This window comes from Neomonachus schauinslandi, chromosome 11 (assembly GCF_002201575.2).
Source record: "Neomonachus schauinslandi chromosome 11, ASM220157v2, whole genome shotgun sequence".
Taxonomy (NCBI): Eukaryota; Metazoa; Chordata; class Mammalia; order Carnivora; family Phocidae; genus Neomonachus; species Neomonachus schauinslandi.
The window spans coordinates 92,278,264-92,295,772 of record NC_058413.1 but is presented as its reverse complement, the minus strand read 5'-3'; positions in this window follow the sequence as shown (position 1 = coordinate 92,295,772).

The window sequence follows — 17,509 nt, the reverse complement described above, 5'->3', positions numbered from 1 at the left end:
TGCTCCAGGGCATCAGCCCGTTGGCCCATTTCCTCCTTGGCCGCTTGCTGGCCCATCCTCTGTCCTCGTTGCTCGCCCTGCCCCCTAGTCCTGTGTGACTGGACCTGCGGACGTTGGCCGTTAAAACTGGATGCACGATGCTCTTCAGGGCGCCCCAAGGATACATGAGGAGAGCCCAGGAGGTGTGGGTGCTGGGGCACAAAGACCGCAAGGCTCAAAGGCTCTGACCTCGGCTGGGTCAGTCCTTTACTGGAAAGAGCAAACTCAATTGTGGCTTCCTCTCTGAAGGAAACGTACCAAGAATTTAAAGAAAGCCCAGAGGAGGGAAGAAGAATATGATCGATAGCTTATGAAGTGGCCTCTATGTCGGGGTTCGTAACAAGGGGACATACTTCATCAAGAAGTAGCAACCTGAAGGAGAGTTGACAGTTTCCTTCCCCTCCCTTCTCTGCTCATAGATGCTTTCAGCTCATTTCCTGATTCTCATTTGTACTTATACACAGGTGCTCTTGAAATGTACTTGGGCCTCACGCTGTGCTGGAAAGAATCTGGTCCTAGGAAAAGGGAACCTTGGGTTCTAACCCAAGCCATCAATTTTTTTTTTAATTAAATTTTTTAAAGTAATCTCTATGCCAAAGGTGGAGCTTAAACTCATGATCCCAAGATCAAGAGTTGCATGTTCTACCGACTGAGCCAGCCAGGCACTCCCCCATCGATTTATTCTTGACCTTGAACAAATGCTTCAACTATCCTATGGGATTCATTCCTTTAGGAAAGTGCCCTCCCTATCTCTTCAGATACTGTGAAAAATCATTGCATCTCTATATGTCTGTATATGGATATACATATATGTAAATACATACATACAATAAATACATACACCTTTTAAACTTCCACAGTATATAGTTACCATGTATTGAGCACCCTTATAGACCAGAAACTGTTAAGTGTTTTATATATATTACCTTGTCCATCCTCCCAATATTCTGGCAAGGCAGGTGATAGCAACCTCCCCTCCCCTCCACCACCATCCTGCAGATGAGGGACCTGAGGCGTAGGGAGGCAAAACCATCTACTCAAGCTCACAGAGAATGTGACTTATGTGCAGCAGCCAGCCCTGTGGCCTGCACAACAGACCCTGGGTAGTGACCATTTCAGTGGTAATTGAAACTGGAATCTGTCTTGCAATGAGGTGGGTGGTGGAGAAGGAGTGGGGTGGGAGGGAGGACCTGGGGGCAGTGTCCTCCCAACACGCTATGGGAGCTCCTAATCATGTGCCGACTATTGAGATTCTTGCGTGTGCCAAGCTCTAGAAGGGCCAAAGCATTTATAAATGTGATTATGTTGTGGGTGATAATTCCAAAAGTGAAAATCTGCTAAAAGGGAGAAGTATCTGCTAGGAGGTGACTCTATTACACAGAGGACAGTGGCCAACACCATGGTCAAAGGTCCCATGAGGCCTTCACTGGTTGGTACAGAGATGGCACCGATGAGCTCTTTGAAGTAGGGGATCTCTTCCAAGGGCTTCATGTCCTTGTTAGGATTGCTTTTTCATCCAGCATCCACAAATGTTTCCATCTCTGCTCCTCGTCCTGCCTCTTCTTCCACTCCATGCCCCAGCAAATGAACTTTGCTCTGTTCCAAGTACATGCCCCAGGCTTTCCCACTTTTCTTCTCTTGCTCAAATTCTTTGCTCCATCTGGAATGCCCTTCTGTCTCCTTCTTTGCCAAATTTCTAAATGTTACTCATCCTCAAGGCCTTGTGCAAAGTCCTTTTTCTCCATGAAGTCTTCTCTATCTGTTCAGCTGGAAATGGTCAGAGCACATTCTCTATTTCTTTTTGGTGGAACATTCCTTCTTTCTCCTTGTAGACCTATGTTTTCTGAAGGCTAAGCTCCTGTCTGTTTCATCTTTGTATTCTCAGTCTGTAACATGTGACTTTGAATGTAATAGCCATTTATTTACTGAATGAATGAATGAATGAATGCACAAATCCTGACAGAATGTCGGATTGTGTGTGGTGCTAGGTTGAAAGATGTTCCAGGGGTGTCTGGGTGGCTCAGTCGGTTAAGCGTCAACTCTTGATTTTGGCTCAGGTCATGATCTCAGGGTCCTGGGATCAAGCTCCCTGTTGGGCTTCACTCTCGGTGGGGAGTCTGCTCAAGGATTCTTTCTCTCTCTCCCTCTGCCCCTCCCCCTGCTCGTGTGCTCTCTCTTTCTCTAAAATAAATAAATAAATCTTAAAAAAAAAACAAAAAAAATGATGTTCCAGGATAATTATGTTTGTTCGTTTACTAAGCACCTACTAGGTTCCAGGTCCTCTGCCAAGATTTATTACCAAATCCCTTCGTTAAAAAAAAAAAATTTAGAATGTATAGTCTCTAACAAACAAATATGAATAACAATGAAAAGAGCTCACGGTCTCCAAGAGAAACACCTTCAACCAAAGTGGAAAATACATACATTTTATGTGTTGGCCGAAGGGGGAAATGGTACCTGTATAGAAGTGGCAATTAGGAAAAAGAGTGCCAAGGTCTGACAAAGAGGTGGAAAGAAGGAATGACTTTAAAAAGTGGGTTTTGGATATTGACTGAGAATACAAGTGGGCGCCAGTCAGAAATCACACTTCCTGGTGCGAGCCCTCACGGTCACAAGGGATGTGTCTCATGGACCATCCATTCAGCCTACAACATCTACTGAGGAAGAAGCTTGAGCTAGGGGTCGGGGTTACAAACATTAAAATGGCATATTTTCTGTACTTGAAGAGCTCACGGTCCAGGTGAGAGACAAGAGGTAAGTGCCAGGATGAGGGCTCTACTGAAGTTTGTTTGGGATGCTCAAGGAGGAGACAAGAGGAAATTTTAATGTCTCCTGGTTGTCAGGTTTCCCAGAGGACATGGCCCCCTAGCAAGGTCTGAGGAAGCAGCATGATGTGAGGGTTTGAAATACAAACTCTAGAGTTAAACTGACGAGGCAAGACTCAGGATCCGGGATCTGATTTCACCATTAACACCATGCGTAACTCTGACATGAGACTGAGCCTCAGTTCCCTCTTCTGTAAAATGGGATAATTATATTACCTGTACCTCAGAGTTATTATGAAGATTCAGTGAGAAAATCCCCAGGCCTACACTGATTCTTCATTGAAGATACAATGAAAGTGCTTCCTGGTTCACTCGCAGTTGATTTTTGTTTGTTTGTTTCTTAACCTTGTAACCCCATAGTTTGGCATCCATTTAAAGGGCTGGTTGGCTAAGCAGATAACTTTTCTCTAAAGAATATCAAAGTTGAGCTAAGTGATTTTGCAAGCAGCTGATCCCAGATTCCCAAATTGGCATTTATGCAAAATGGTACCTTGAAATAAACAGGCTCATTTTCTAGCATGTTATTGGATGAGGAGGGGAGGAGAGAATGAGGGTCTTAATCCAGCTATGGGGACTCTGAATTTGGCAGGTTGGTTCTGTGTGGGGAGGATAAGGGACTCCTGAGAGCGCTCCTACCCTGTAGCATTGTTATTGGAAAGTGGATGATTTTTTTGCTTCTTTTACCCCCCCCCCTTTTTAGAGCTCACTGACATCCGATTGCAATGAACATGTCTGACTGTTTATTGCAGCTCTGACTCTGGGTTAGTGAACAGTGGGCTATTAAAACTGAGAAGAGCTCACACACATCTTTAATTTCTGCCCTCAGCAAACATGGCTTTGATAGACTTTATGATAGCAACTGTGTAAAATTACGCCCATATAAAATAGTAGGATTGAAAGCAACTAGACATTAGAGATTATTAAAGTTGTTTCTCAAGCCAGGGAGAGTTGTCTTTTTATTTAGTGGTGATCTCCTGTTGCAAATTGAACATTTCATATTTCACTGCTATGGTGAAAGAAGGAAAACAAAACAGGAAGATAGGAGGAGAGAAATGACCAGAATAGAAGGAGGAAGGAAGGAGGTGGGAAAGATGGCAGGAAGGCGAGACAGATTGGGAGGGGGTGCTGAGTAGAGAAGGAGGTAAAAACAGAAGAAGAAAAAAAAAAAAAAAACAATCTGTGGAAAGTGGGTTTGGACCTCACAGTGGCTGGGATTTCTGAACAATGTTAAGCAGGACCAAAAAATAAGATGTCTGTTCACACGTTTCCCTCATTCACTTTGGGAAACCATTCTGGGAGAGCATTCAGTTATGCTCTAAGCACCTACTAGGTTCCAGGTCCTCTGCCAAGATTCATCATAATGAACCCAGTCCATGCCATTGCATATACAGATGGTCCTCGACTTCGGATGGGGTTATGCCCCAATAAACCCACTGTAAGTTGAAAATATCGAAAATGAATTTAATACACTTAATCTACCCAACATCCTGGTCCACCCTATAAGTGCTCAGCATACCTACATTAGCCTACGGTTGGGCAAAACCATCTCACACGAAGCCTAATTTATAATAAAGCGTTGAATATCTCATGTAACTGATTGAATACTGCACCGGAAGTGAGAAACAGCATGGTTGTGTGAGTACAGAGTGTTGTCAGGATATCAATAGTTGACCCTCCTGATCCTGGGTAACTAAGGCCTGCAGCCCCTCCAGATGCCCAGCATCACAAGAGAGTATCAGACACACATTGCCAGCCTGGGAGAAGAGCAAAATTCAAAATGCCAAGTACAGTTTCTACCGAGTGAGGATCGCTTTTGTATCATTGTAGAATCGGAAATCATAAGTGGGACTGTGGTGAGTCTGGAACCGTCTATACAGTCTGTACCAAACTAGATAGCCTGTGAGCTCTCTCTCATTTTTTTTGCAGTGACTAAATCTCAGCTCCCCGGGTAGATTTTGGTGTTCTCAGGCAAGGTCCAGGACTCCATTTTTCACCTGCCTTCCTTCTTACCGCCACTCCTTACACACTCAGACAATGGGGTGATGGTGGAGGCACTGCCTCAGCTGAAGGTGCCTGTGGGGACAACAGCAGCCCAAGGGGAGGTGGTCTGGGACTCTGCCCTCCGTAACGCGCAAGCCACACCACTCCTAGGAACTCTGTCCTACAGCGTCCAGCATCCCTGGCACAGGGGGTGGGGTGGGGGGGTGGCGTTTGACAGATACCTTGCCATGGTTTGACCTTCCCATTTCCCAGCAGCCAAACTACTGCCCTTATCTTCTTCTAAATGGATAAGCACTTTCTCTTAGAAGCCCTCCCAGATGGGAGATTAGAATATTAATATAGATTATATTATAATAAACCTACTTTAATAGATCATATTATAATAAATCTATCATAATAGATCATATTAATAAATATTCTGTAAGCTGTGAGTAGTTTACTTTTGATCATACCTGCACGTTCTTATTGAATTTGTTTGTATATGTGTATGTGTTCCAATGACATTTTGTCCGTGGACACTGAAATTTGAATTTCATACAACTTTCATGTCATGAAATAGTCTCTATTTGATTTTTTTCAATCATTTAAAAATATAAAAACCATTCCTAACTGTCAGACTCAACAAAAATAGGTGCGGAGCAGGATTTGTCCTGCAGCCTTAGTTTGCTGAACCTTGTATTAAATAATCTATTGTATTTTTATTTCCTTTGCATACATGATAAACAATTATTTTTTATTGCTTCAGATCTACTGGAAGATCCAATATCAGTTATTACTTTCTTCCCCTTTTTTGAGTTAATATTGTTTGAATAGCTCCAAACCCAATGCTACTTGAGAAGTGAGAGTTGAAAAGATTGAGATGAATCAACAGCATGGAGTATCAAGGCATTAACTCAATTCTCTGAATGACAAGTGGGTGCTGTTTCATGCCTATTGGATTGGTATTTGGCACTTGTTATCCATCTGGGAGAAGAGTTCCTTCTCTTGTCCAAAGCTCATGCCTCCCCCTCTGCTCCCCTGCAGCCCCTTCCCCCATATTGTTCCATCCCTTCTCTCCGCCTCTCCTGTATTTTCTACTGCTTCTCCTCCCCTGAATCCTTCCCTCAGCCTAGCTTATGCCTCTGTGTCTCTGATGTACAAAACGACCACCCTTCCTGGACCCAACCTCACCACTCCCTCCCCTTCTCTTCACACCCAAGCTTTAGGAAGTGGAAGTCACAACTTGCATTTGGCTCATCCTCAGTGCTTGGCTTCTCTGCTTCTGTACCTGGGGATCCTACTCATCTTTGTCTTTACTTATTTATTCTAAAGTAAAAACTGGTTTATTGATTTTTTTTCTTCTCATAAAAGCAGAATTTTCTCATTTAAAGGTTCAGACCAAAAAAAAAGTTCATGAAATACATAAGGAAAATTAAAGAAGAAAATAACAATAGTTGATAACCACGGAACTAAGAAACATTTGCCATAGACATTGTGGGTACTTCGCCAACTGCCATTTTCCTACATCTTCCTTCCTGGCAAAGCTTAGGGTCTACCTCACCCCGTATGCAACGCAATGACATATCCAGAGTTGGTTAAGTAGGGATTCCTAAACTTTTTGGACTCCATTATACTAGAAGATTATTGAAAACCCCAAAGAGCTTTAGTTTTTGTTGGTTACATTTACTAATATTTACTGTATTTGATGTTAAAACAAATTTTCAAAATATCTATTAGTTCCTTCAAAAATAACAATAATAAATCTGTCATAGGTTAACACAGAACATTTTCTTTTTTTTTTTTAAGATTTTATTTATTTATTTGACAGAGAGAGACACAGCGAGAGAGGGAACACAAGCAGGGGGAGTGGGAGAGGGAGAAGCAGGCTTCCCACTAAGCAGGGAGCCCGATGCAGGGGCTCGATCCCAGGACCCTGGGATCATGACCTGAGCCGAAGGCAGACGCTTAACAACTGAGCCACCCAGGCGACCCTGTTTCACATTTTTTTTAACTTATTTTATTTTAAGTAGGCTCCACACCCAATGTGGGACTTGAACTCACGGCCCTGAGATTAAGAGTTATGTGCTCTACAGACTGAGCCAGCCAGGTGCCCCCATTGTTTTACATTTTTGCAAATCTTTCTATTGTCTGGATTAAAAGACAGCTGGCCTTTCGTATCTACTTTTGCATTCAATCTGTTGTGATATCTTATTTTGGTTAAATAATATATGAAGACAATGTGGTCTCACAGATAGATGGTTAGAAAAAGGAAAAGTATTTTAATACCCTTTTTAGATAATTGTTGATATTCTGATTTGGTACTATGCCCAAACTCAAAAAGTGATAGTTTCATATCTGTAAACGTTTTGTACTCTCTGTACATTTGTGAGAGAGTGAGAATAAAAAAGGCAAAAAGAATCTTAACGTTACCATGAACATAGTTTGGACCTCATAGACCTGATAGGGCCTGGGGTCCCACAGGGGTCCCTGGAACACACTTTGAGAACCGCTGGTCTGAACTGGTGAGACTGTTCTTTTTACCAGTGATTTAGGATGGACATGTGACCCAATTCAGACAAAACAGAAATGAAGGGGATTCTTCAATCTATTTGGAAAAGTTTCCTCAGAGATAAAAAGGGTCCCATAGGAAGACAAAGCTGGGCTGTTTCTGTGGGTCAGTGTCATGATTTTGTGTTTGTCTTGGCTCTGCTACAGGAGCTGCCTGAGGGTGACCGAGCAGACACCACTGAGCCACAACTGACCACTTGAGTTACTTTGACCCAGGACTTAGAGTTCTGTGAAATTACGTTTACTTAGGAAGGGAGGAAGGGAGGGAGGGAGGAAGGAAGGAAGGGAGGGAGGAACCTGCCTTTTGGATATCCTTCCAGACTTTTTTCTAAATGTTTATAATATATATAACTTCTAAAAGTTATATATATGTATATATAACTTGATATTCATTTCTGTATTTCTAGCACTTAGCTCAGGGTAATGCCTGTTACATTTCAGTGGTTAATAAATGTTCCTTGAAGGAATGAATAAATGAACAACTGACAATTTCCTCCCATTCTGTTCTTTGTGAGGATGAACAAAAGCAGGTCGCTCTAAGAATGACAAATTTCCTGGGTGCTGTGAGACATATCTAAACAGATACCTACAAAGCAGGCTACTTTCTCTGTTTCTAGATACTAAGCACCCCACCTCCCCAGCATTTTGTGTCCTGCAGGAAATCAGGCATTAGCCTCATATAACCCAACAAAATGGCATTTTATGCTTCTATAGTCATCTATAGTTTACAAAGTGCTTTCATGATCTCGTTTAGTCCTCAAAAGTCGAGCTGTGATATAGTGCCTTTATTCCCTTTTAGGGGTGAGGAAAGGGGGACACGAGAGACTGGTGAGTGGTTCCAAGTTACACAACTAGGCAGCAAAAGAACCAGGACTAGAATCGCGGGTTTAGAGTTCTCGGGGGTTGAGCCCCAGGAAGCTCTGTCAAGGGCTTTGTCATCATGGGGATTTGTCTGACCACCCTGGGGTGCAGAAGGCAGAGGTGCAGGGAAAACTGGCTTTTGTCCTTCATCCCAAGCCCACCCCCTTGGGAAGCAGAGCGGCCCATGATCTGTCTCCGTTGAATGGCACTAAAACGACAAACCCTTGTTCTGAATGACTTTACCTGGAGGTGATCTCTTCCGCTAGACTGGCTGCGACATTAGAAATGGATGAAACCCGGGACATTTCCCACCCGGAGCTCGATGGGAACTGGCAAGTGTCAGATTTGAAATTTCTCACTGCAACCCACAGACTTCTGCTGACCTGGACTTGAATGCTCCAGCCTGGAAAGAGTCCAGAATTAAATGTTGACAACTAGCTCAGGGGATATGCGTAAAATGTCTATACCTCCAGTGTGGGCAAGTGGCAAATCACCCAGCCAGGGTCCAAGACCTGCCGTCTCATCCTGACCCTGCCATGATTTTGTTGTGTGCTTCTATACAGATGGCATATTCTCTCCAGAACTGAGCTTATGTATTTTTTTAAGTTTATTTATTTATTTATTTATTAAGTAATCTCTGCACCCAATGTGGGGCTTGAACTCACAACCCTGAAATCAAAAGTCATGTGCTGGGGCGCCTGGGTGGCTCAGTTGGTTAAGCAACTGACTTTGGCTCAGGTCATGATCTCAGGGTCTGGATCAAGCCCTGCAACGAGCCCCACATCGGGCTCTGTGCTCAGCAGGGAGTCTGCTTCTCCCTCTCCCTCTGCCCCTCCCCCAACTCATGCTTTTTCTCTCTCTCTGTCTCAAATAAATAAATAAAATCTTAAAAAAAAAAGAAAAAGTCACGTGCTTCACCAACTGAACCAGCCAGGTGCCCCTGAGCTTATGTATTTTTAAAAAGTTAGTAAGAATTAGATGGTCTCAAGGAAAGTAACCTTTGAAAGCACAAGGAGTGTCTACATAACGTAAGTCCATTTCTTTAAAAAAAAAGCTTACTCATATAACAAAAAAGGAATTATGAGACATACACAAACATATTAAAAAGTCTGTAATTTCATAGATGAGATATGTAGATGTTGCTGAAAACAAGTAATTGATACCTGCTGCCTTGGTTCTTACATAAGCCCCGGATGGCTTCATGCTTTGAAAGAACAGATGTGAATAAGAGTGCTCAGCCCGCATCTCTTCTGTGATAGCCTGACATAATGGAAAGAGATTTGGAGTCCAACATGCCTGGTTTGAAATCCCAGCCCCATCACTGACCAGCTTTGTGACCATGGGTGGGATCCCTGTTACTTCATCTGTAAAATGGGTATGTGGTGAGGAGTAAAGATAATTTCTGTGAGCTCTCTGGAGCCACCCTGAGCTCACGGCAGGTGCTTGATTCGAGGTGCTGCTCTCTGTAACATGGGGCAGTGTAAGGTAAGCACCACACTGGAGCTAGAGGAAAGCAGAGAAAAATGTGATTATTTCATGTTTCAGGGCCAGATGCCTAGGGAGGAGTGTTTAAGCAGGGCCTTGAAAGAGGGTCCCCAAGTTGGATTGGTGGAGGCGGGAAAGGGAAAAGCCAGACAAGGCAAGGAGGTAGGAAAATGCAATGAATGCACAGGCATGTTCATCTGGGCAATTCACTGGACAGGTGAATTGGGGCCAGGTATTTGAGGGTTTGAAGTGACAGACAGAACATCAGGACTTTATCTTATGGAAAATGGGAAGTCATTAGAGGCGCTGAGCAGAGGAGTGACAGGTTTAATAAGCTACATTTCCATCAGGCAAGTTGTGGAAGAAGTCACTAGTAGCTACAATCCAGGGAAAACAGGGTACACACTTCAGAGATGGACTTGGAAGCAGATGTCACCAAAATCCTTCTCTACAGATGCTATGGTGCAATGGCTGATGCACTCTGTGACGCCAGCATATACTAACAGTCTTGGGAGAGAGAGATTGGGGTCATCTTGGGTAGGGTGGGCGAAGACAAGATGACTTTGGATAGATTTGGAGAAGAATAAATTCATGTAAGGACTTCTAATTCTCACTGCTGTGGAGTTTAAATGGATTAGTCATGTAAGATCTTGAATGTGGACCTACAGTTGGAGTCTTCAGGGACCTGGAGTGACAAAGCAACTTTATCTTAGTGAAAAAGCAGCATGTTCTTTAGCCCTGAGTAACACTGATGTCAAATAACAATCCCTGAGCACAGGAAAAGAAAGATGAGAAAGAAAAGGAAAAGGAAGGAATAGGGAAAGAGGGAAGGGAGGGAGAGAAGAGGGGAAGGGGCCAGAGAGAAGACATAGAAAGGAAGAAAGCGGATCATGGATAAGGTCATGGATAGGGAGGCGTTCTGCTCCTGGTGGCCATGCACAGCCCCGGCCACAGCGGCCTGCCCTGGCTCGAGTCAGCCACTTGAGCTGGCCAAGAGGAGGCGGAAGACTGGAAGAATAGTCAGCTGCATCTTTTTGGCTGTAAATAATCAAATGGAAAAATGTTGGATGAGACTCCCCTGGCTCAGTCTGGAGGGAGGAGGTCTATTCATCAATCTTTGAGCTTTTTCACTTCTGGGGATTGTCACCCATGTCAGATCCATCTGGTCATTTCTGCCTTTTTTTTTTTTTTTCCAAATGCCTTTGCCAGGAAGAATATTTAACATATTTAGATGTAAGAAACTAGGACATAGAAGAAATTGGGTGTTAGCAACAGTTTCTCCTTTTTTTTAATAAAGCCCAAGTGTCAGGGGCGCCTGGGTGGCTCAGTTGGTTAAACGACTGCCTTCGGCTCAGGTCATGATCCTGGAGTCCCAGGATCGAGTCCCGCATCGGGCTCCCTGCTCGGCAGGGAGTCTGCTTCTCCCTCTGACCCTCCTCCCTCTCATGCTCTCTTTCTCTCATTCTCTCTCTCTCAAATAAATAAATAAAATCTTTAAAAAAAAATAAATAAAGCCCAAGTGTTCTTATGGGATCATTAGGTCTATTAAATAATTTGCTTTTCATTCATTCATTCCTTCGTTCCTTCATTTATTTAACAATGATTTTTATAAAATGTATTTATTTTAGAGAAAGAGCACAAGTGGGAGAAGGGACAAAGGGAGAGAATCTCAAGCAGACTCCCACTGACCATGGAGCCCATCTGGGGCTTGACGCGGAGCTTGATCCCAGGACTTGAGCCAAAGTCAAGAGTCGGATGCTTAACCTTAACTGACTGAACCACCCAGGCGCCCCACTCAACAACTATTTAACAAGGGCTTCGTGCAAACCAGGCACTGGGCAGACTGCTATTGGTTGGGCGTCCAGCAGGACCTCCTATGCCATAAAGATGAGATCACACACTGGACGAAAGAACAACAGATATTGCAAGACGTTCCCCTAGTTCTGTTGCTGGTAACAAAACAAAACAAAACAGAGCAAAGCAAAACAAAACAAAACATGGAACTCATTCATCCTCATGAGTTCCTCCTTGCAGCTTCTCTACATGTCTGCCTTTCCCTGTTTTCTCCACCTACTGCTTGTTACTCTCTGTGCTTAAAAGGACTTCTGCTTCAAAGTAGCCGCTGGGTTAAATAATCCCACTTCTTTAGCCGTCAGCCTTAGGTCACAATTTCCTTTTTGGTTCCATCCACTTCCCGTCTTTACCACTTGCTCGTTTATAATGGCTGCCACTGATTAAGTCCTTCCCAGGGGTGGCGCCTTTTCTTTATTCATTTCATTATCTTTGAGCCTCACAACAAAATCTTGAAAGAAGTGGAGACTCAGTCGGGTTTCATTCCTTGTTAGAACACTGAGCCAGGGTCGGGCTTTGAACCTTCATGGGTCTGACCTTCAAGAGAGGACTCCTTCCCTGACACGATATGGCCTCCCCCAGCCTCCACCTGAGAGTTATTTCCACCCCCCTTGCTCTTGCCCTTGCCAAGGACCAGAGAATTTCAATCAAGAGAGTGTGCCCCTTGGTTCTCTCTATTAATAAATGTTTGATTGATTCTAAATGAGCTGTCACTATGCCTTGGAGTGAGGATTACAAGCAGCTCCACAAGCAGATTGTAAAGTGACGGCCATGTGACCCACGCTGTTACTGTGACAACAGCTGAGGAGGAAGAATATTTAATTATGGAGATGGGGGAGGAATGGGACCAGAGGGCCTGAGGGGCAGGGCTGGGAGTTTCTGGCCGTATCAATGCTTCAGGATCAGGAAGCCAGACTCTATTGAGTCTCTACTGAGCCACCCAGGCACCCCCCTTTTGATTTTTTAAATAAAATCTTAGCCCCAACTCCTCATTGCATTGAAAAATAGCACTAGTTTTGTTTCTCTGGTTTTCTTGGGAAATAGGAATGATAAAGCGTGAACTCTTATCACCTATGAAAACTTGTTGCCTGAGGATCTTGGCTCAGATCTGTAAGCACAAGGGATTGAAACAGTTTTCTGATTATCGTGAGGTTGCTTCCCCGAATTAAATTTCTGAAGCTTACTCACAATGGCACCTTGCCTGTGTGGGAGTAGTCTCAACGTGCCACAGGGGAGAGGTTGACTCAACTTCCCTGGGAAGGCAGCGTGAGAGCATGGTGACCCCCATAGGATTCAGCAGAGAAGCGCTTTTATTTACTAGCTGGGTCAAATCATTTAATCTCTTCAAAGCTTTGCTTGCCTCACCTGTAAAATGATGCTGATAATGTTATCTACCTCACAGGGTTTTGTAAATGTGAGAACATAGCTATACTACCAAGCTGCCACTAGCCCACACGGCACCTCGGTGTGATTTAGGAAAAGGTCACCCTCTTGGCAGAGGCTACTTTTCAGGAACACAGCCCATCGAGGTGAGGAATGATAAACAGGTGCCCCTCCCATGGGTGAACACAGCCCTGTGCGAGGGGGCAAGGCTGGTGAGGGGCGCCATGGGCTGACCTCATCTCCCACTCATGCCCTGGGCTGGGCACCCTCCACAGAACCCAAACCCCAACCGTAGCCAGCAAACCTATCTACTGGTACCTTTTAGTTAGGATCTGTGAACTGTTATTAGTATCATTTACCACATTTCATCACTTAGGATTTGTTAACTGTTGTTACTATTATTTACCGTATGTTCGTCAATCCCCGGAGAAACAGAGCAGTCTAAGAGGACCCAAGACTTCACACAAAAGGAATAAGAACCAGTTTGCATTCAGTTTCTGAGATGATTGTTGCCTTGGTGCTAAATTCCTTGGGGCTGGTTTGGGGATAAGGGTTGGGGGGGTTGTTGCTACAAGGGGCTGGGGTCAATGAAACTTCCCCTCCAGGGCCATGTTTTGGAATGCTCCACGTCTGCTGGGAGAATCAAACATGGATGGAAGAATGTGAGGTCTGTGGTTAGGAAAACTGGCTTCTACCTCTAATTCCTCTGTGTGTTTGTCCTGAGATCAAGGGACAGGCCTCCAACATCCTTAGTTTCCTCATTTAAAAATCTGGGTTATGATCTCTCTCCTATGTATGTTACAGGGCTTTGAGGTTCAACTGAGATAATTTATGAAAAAGCACGGATTTCCACAAGACACGATAAACGATGGAGATTGTCATTTCTCTTCTCCACGTATTTGTAGGTTTGTAGGGGCAAGGAAGCAGGTTCTTGGCTTGTTTTACCTTTTCTTTTCCAGTTTAATATCCATAGCCTTCTGTATGGACGTGGGCCTGGCTGGGTATCAAGTGCTCCTGAGCATCACCGGCTGATTCTAGATGGACCCAGATGGTCAGGGCACCTTGAGGTTGCCACCTTAGCCTTGCAGATAATGCTTGGCTTCCTCTGACGGTGCATTCTGGAGCATCCTTCGCCATTGGCTAGTAGAGACCATATTTGCATTTCCTATTCTGCCCAAAGAGTCTTACTTGTTGTAACCTGTGGTTAATTTGTCATATCTAACATCTAGATTTGACGCGAATTCCCAGAAACCTTAGAGAAAACCCTTACCTGAACTTTCAAACCCTCTTCTTGCTTCTCCACACCAATATGCTCATGTGTTCACAAAGCTGGACCATCATCACCAAGCACTCCAGGAAAAATAACAATTGAATTACAGAGAGAGTGAACTAATAGCTCATCTCCATAAAGTCTGGCTGCAGCCAAAAGTGAGACGCCAAGAATCGAAGACTTCACCTTTTTTTTCTGAAGCAACTCCTAAACTGCACAGCTGGGCACGGTTCCACTGGGAAAGTAAATAAATCGGAAGACAGAGGTGCCTGGGAGACGTTCAGATTTAGAATTCAGGATAGCTTTAACTTGGATTTGTCCTTCTTTTTTTTTTTTTTATTTTTGTTTATTTTTAAAGATTTTATTTATTTATTTGACAGAGAGAGACACAGTGAGAGAGGGAACACAAGCGCGGGGAGTGGGAGAGGGAGAAGCAGGCTTCCCGCGGAGCAGGGAGCCCGATGCGGGGCTCGATCCCAGGACCCTGGGACCATGACCTGAGCCGAAGGCAGACGCTTAACGACTGAGCCACCCAGGCGCCCCGGTCCTTCTTTTTCTTAATGGATGTTCTCTTTGTTTTTCATGGATTTGGGACACACATATCCTTTTGTGCCAAATCTGTCAGTTTTTCCTGTACAGCAGGAAAAGTAAGAGATGATTTTGTATTTTTAGAGGAAAATGTAAGCCTGGGGAAGATCAGCAATTTGCTGGAGGCCCCAATGGACCCAAGTCTCAAATATGTTTATCAAATGAAATGTGTGGGTCAAGGGTGAGTAAGAAATTAGCAAACACTCAGCCTTCTTCTTCCTCTGCCTTCCATCTTCTGGAACCAGCGAATGAGGTGATTAAGCTGTGCTGTTGAGAAAAGACAAGTTCTTCCAAGCCCTAGATCTGGCATTCTCTCATGAGGTGGAATTAGCTCCTGGGAAGCACAATGATGATCAAAGATGTTGATTTAAACTTCAGCTCTGGAATAGGAGAAATGCTAACCATCTTTCTTAGCCCCAAATTAAGAAAGTCTCCGCTGATAGAGGAGAGTTACCACTGGAATCCTCATGCTGAAAATCCAGATATGTATGGGAATATGATGATGAATTGCTCTTTTTCACAACAGGCTAGAAAAAAAAATATACTAGGAGGAAGAGTTTAAGTCAGGGGGAAACTGGAAGAAAATTTTGGACACAAGTGGTCTGATCTACAAGGTGGCTTGTGATTCCTGCCTCTTGGCCTGTGTTTTTGTTTCTCTTTTCTTTTGAATGTCATTGTATGGATAACACTCAGTGTGCTGAGCCAGCAGGAGCATCCAGAGCAAGCTTTACCATGTGCTGGAGCAGCTCCCAGAAGCCTCCCTGTTGAGCCCCACCTGGCTCTGGCCAGTCTAAGACCACATCTTCCCAGGGAAGGCACTTGTGTGCATATGGGGTCTGAGCTGGGTTTACCCCTGGAACTATCTTAGAGAAAAGATTGCTGGGATTCGGGGATGGGGGAGACTTTGGGTATTGGGTAATTAAACTTCTTTGCATCTGTTTCTGGACCAGTGTTTCTTAACTGGAAGTGATTTTGCCCCCTAGAGGACATTTGGCAGTCTGGAAACATTTTGGTTTTCACAACTGGGATTACTACTGGCATCTAGTGGGTAGAGGCCATGGATGCTACTAAACATCCTATGAGGCCCAGAACAGTCAGTCCCCTACAAGAATGATCGGGCCCAAACTGTCAATAGTGTCAAGGTTGAGAAACCCAGTCCTGGACCAATGGAAGAATCCTATATTCTTTTCTAAAGCAAACACAGCGTGGAAGGATTACAGTACAGTTTGTACCACACTAGCTTTAGTCTTATGAAAGAGGACTTACCTACTTCTATTATAATAATACTGCTGTGTAACAACTACTAAACCTCAGTGACATACAGCAGTGAGCTTTGACTTTTCCTCATGAGGCTAGAGGTCAGCTGGGAAGCTCTGCTAACCAGGGCCAGGCTTAGCTGACCTTGACTGAGCTCACTCAGGTTTCTGTAGTCAGTTGGTGCTTTGGCTGGGAGCTGGCTGGTCTCTATGGGTTCACTCCTCTGTCTGATGGTTTGCTGGCTGTTGGCCGGGGTGACAAGGGTGACGGGAGCATGTGGTGTGTCAGCATCTAGGGGGCTAGCCCAGGCTTTTCACAGTCTTTGTTGGTGGCAAATTTCAAGAGAGAGAGAGAAAAACATGAGAGGCCCTTGAGGCTACGGCTGGGAACTGACGCATTTCCACCGCATGCTGTTGGCTGAAGCAAGTTACAGGATTCAAGACACGGAGAAATAGACAACGAGAAAAGCTGCAAAAGCAGTTGCAGGGGGCAAGGATACAAAGGGGAATGAAGAATGGTGGGCATTTTTACCATCAATCTACCATATGCTTCTTCTCCAATTCTAATTTACTCTTTGGCCTCAAAGTTCACTTGAGCAGTATCTTCTCTAGGAAGCTTTACCTAACCCCTCTTTTGTCCTCCTGTGCGAATTCTGGGCTGGCAACCCTCATAGCAGTCCTCACACTGTGCCCCAATCCTGGGCCCAGCCATTGGCTGGCGCCCTGATTGCAAGCCATTTTGTAATCCCTGCCTTCCAGGGACCATGAATGAATATGTAGTTTCCTTTCTCTGTATGTGTCCTAAATGATTTCTAAATCTTGCTGTAGAACATTGAGTTGAAGAGCTTGGGTTAGGGAGTGAGAGTGTGGCAGTTCGAATCCTACCTTTGCCTCTTATAGGTCAAGTCAAGCAAGCTAATGAATCTCTCTATTTCTCTGTACCATGAGGATAATAAGATAATAATAGCACATCCTCCAGAGATTGGTGAGGGCAAAATGAGGTAATATAGGAAAAGTACTTAAAAGAGTGGCTGGCACATGTCCTCTTCAGAAATGGTACCTTTTGTAGTTATGAGTGCCTCTTTCACCATTTCAACGCAGCACCTAGTTTATAGAGAACTATGACTTCATTCATTATTAATTCATTTCTTCCATGGAGATGCGGTACTCTTGTGCTTCTCTTCATACAGTAAGAGAACATCACACATCACGGGCCACCTAACTCCTCAGTGGCTGAATTCCTGTTGCTTCTCTGGCTGGTTCTGCATGCCTGTCAGTCACTGGAAGAGCTTATCGTTTCCTTCTCCTGAGGTCACTGGAGCTGAGAAAGTCAACTCACCACCAGGGAGACACGGTGCTCCCAGAGGAAGGAGCCCTATGCATCCTGTTCCTACAAGCCTGAC